Below are 3,579 nucleotides of genomic sequence, written 5' to 3'. Positions count from 1 at the left end.
TCGATTTAGGTTTTTTTTAATTCAAGGCTTTTTATAATTCTGTTTTTTGTTATTGGATTATTTGATTTAAGAGAAGTTGTTAGATTTTGAAACTTTTACTATTTAGGCTTTCTTTATTCTTCTGTGATGGCTGCATTGGTTTCTCGAAAAAAATGTGGTTGCAGGCACTCAAGTGATGAGTGGTTTTAGAGAATTTTATCTAATTTGTATAAGTAAATATTATAGAAATGATTGAATTGTGTGAGGTTCTAGTCAAAATATGCTTTTATGCTAGTTTTTTTGTCTCAACTGCATGTTGTATTGTAGTAGGTTTGTACAATTTGATTTTAAACAACTTACTAAATTGGCTTGACAATTGTTTCTAGTTTTACTATATGAAACTACAATGAGATTTCATATTCATAGTATAACTTTATGCAATGATACATGCTTCAAATGTTCATGATATGAAGAGATCAAATATTATTTAAAAGTTATTAGTTTATTTTGATGTATTTTGTTTTTTGTTTATTTAGTTATTAGATTGGACTTTATGTTTATAGGCTTTAGAATTTTCTTTATTTTAACCTAATAAGAGGTTATAAATACCTCCTTAACTATTGTAGTCATAGTATTAAGTGATTAAAAGTGTCAAAATACTTTTTGATTTCGTGATGAAACCATGGTGTGGACAAGTGAGGTTGAGTGAGTCCTCTCTTTTTGAACAAAAAATTGGGTAGGAAGTTTAGAAGTCTCTTCGATTCAATTCCAAAACTATGATGTGGACAAGTTAGGTTGAGGAGTCCCTTTCTTATTACATCAAGAAATTGGATAGAAAGTAAAGTGATTCTCTTTTTGTATCTAATTTCAATTTATCCCTTTTATTTTTTTTATTTAATTTCAATTCATATTATTTTATTTTTTTTTGTATTATTTGATATCAGNNCTCTTGCATCCTTTTTTATGTTATTGTTTTTTTTTTTTGTATTTTATTATTATCTTCTCGTTCTTGTTGATTTTATATTTAAAAAAAGATAAAAAAAAGTATGCAGTGTAAAAAAAATAAAAAACATTATCTTGTTTATATTTGTCCCTTTTCATATACTATTTTTTCAATTACAAGATTCGACGGCGAATCTTTTTTGAAGAGAAAGAGAATGACACATTTTTAAATGTTTGTGATATGAAGGGATTAAATATTATATAAAAGTTATTAGTTTGTTTTGATATATTTTGATTTTTTTATTTAGTTATTAGATTGGACTTTATGTTTATGAGCTTTAGGATTTTTTGTTTTAACCTAATAAGAGGTTATAAATATCTCCTTAGCTATTGTAATCATAGTATTGAGTGATTAGAGGTGCCAAAGTACTTTTTGGTTTCGTGATGAAATCATGGTGTGGACAAGTGAAGTTGAGTGAGTTCCTCTCTTGTTGCACCGGAAATTGGGTATTAGAAGGTTGAGGAATCCCTTGATTCAATTCCCAAATTATGATGTAGACAAGTTAGGTTGAGAACTCCCTTTCTTGTTGCATCAATAAATTCGATAGAAAGTAGAGTGATTTTTTTTGTATCTAATTTCAATCTATCCCTTTTATTTTCTATTTTAATTTTAATATATCCTTTTAATTCAATTTCAATTCATGTCATTTTGTTTATCTTTTTTTTTTTGTATCATGCTGCGCTTTTCATGGTCATGTATGAGACTTTAAACAGTTATCTAAGTTTAGATTCAATTTCGAGGTGAAATTAAAATCTTTTTTGTATTACAATCTAATTTAAATGAAAAGTAAGCTGATATAGATGCGTGCTATGACCTCCTATTTTACATTTTTTTTAATTATTTCTAAAGAAAATAAATTGCAAGTGAAATTAGATTTTTACTTTGAAAAAATTATTCTATCTTTTCTATACTTAAAATTTTAGTATAGATTCGGATCAAATTACATTCTTATTTGATTATACATGAAATTTTTATGTATAAAGTATTTAGTATAATCAATTACCTTTTGCGACTGATTCAATTACCTTTATGTGGTCGTTTTATTGTATAGATCCATTGAAAACAAAAAACTTGTTGTGAGCATGATAAAGACTCTAGTGTTTCATAAGGGTAAAACATCTATAAGAGATCGATTTGATTGGGTTTTGCATGAATACCGAATTACCGGCTTCAAAATAAGAACCTTATTGATAAGAGTGTTCATTAGGTAATTATTGATTTCTTATTCATGAAAATTAAGTTTATTTTTATTTTGTTGAGACTAAAGAAATATATGCTAAAATATATACTGCTAATTATTGTTATGTAATTATTGTTATTTATTAGTAATTCGTCCATAGAGTGTAGTAGATTATACATAGATTTTGTTAAAACGTAAACTGATATAAAGTATAGCGATTTATGTGTGTAATCTACTATAAAATATAATGGTTTACATAAATATAAATTTGCACACGTATGTAAAATATTTCTAATTGTTATAAATAGGTAAATTTGAGCTCTTCTCATTTTATTTATGTAAATTGTCCTAAAAATTATTAAGAAAAAAATTATAAATAGTTATAGAGAGACAACTTCATATGTCCTGGAGTGATGAAGTATATTAAAGGTAGTTATGGGTCATTAATTATATCAATAAAAGTTAAAGAAGCCTCACTGGCTAAACCAACCTGAATTTAATCTTCTTCCTATGTTATTCTCTTGTACAATTTCCCCCCATCCCCACTTCAGTACTTTCTCATAAATTAACCATTTACTTAGGTGCATCATCAATTTTGTTAGGTTGACAATTTAATTTGGGTAAAATTTAAACCTATTCTCAACAGATCCTTTATTCCCTCTATCAATAATAACTATATACTTTTCAAGTCTTCTATTTATAGGTCTTATGTATCTAGCTTTGCAAGTCATATAAAAAGGTCTAGTTTTATGTTGTGTTTCCTTTATATATCACATATAAAAGTTTCTTTCTTCATTTGTCTTCATATTATATCTAAATAAATACAATGTTAATTAAATTTTAAATTTTAATAATATAAAATAAGATACTGATCCAAAATGTTAGTTAATATTAATAAAAAGTGCAAATTTTTTAATATTTCTAAAAAACAAAAAGAAAAATTATAGTTACTTTATCAAAAATAGAAAAGCTACCAATTCAATAAACATAAACACTTCCTAATGCTAGCAAGTGGCTATGTTTTGTCTAGGGTAACTAATTTGTGAGGGAAAATGCGTACTAAGATATGATAATTAATGAGTAGGATACATTTGCATGGAAAGTGTTATAATAGCCTACAAAGAATCTAATTAACAAAACTTAAATTTTAGCTACCTAGCTCTAATTATTCAACTCCACCCACATGGCGGTCCAACATCCTTTTTAGGTCTGTTTACACATCTCTCTCTCTCTCTCTCTCTCTCTCTCTAAGTAGTGAAATTAGTTCAATAAAAACTAATAAATTTATTAATAAAGCTACATGAGGTAATAGCTACAATAATTAATAGCACCCCTTCTTAAACACAAATTTATGACAAATCGGTGATATATATATGAAAGGAACATTTTAGTATGACTATATTACAATAATTATGAT

Source organism: Arachis ipaensis, chromosome B02 (genome assembly GCF_000816755.2).
Source record: "Arachis ipaensis cultivar K30076 chromosome B02, Araip1.1, whole genome shotgun sequence".
NCBI lineage: Eukaryota > Viridiplantae > Streptophyta > Magnoliopsida > Fabales > Fabaceae > Arachis > Arachis ipaensis.
The sequence above is the reverse complement of the archived record's forward strand: the minus strand, read 5'-3'. Positions refer to the sequence as shown.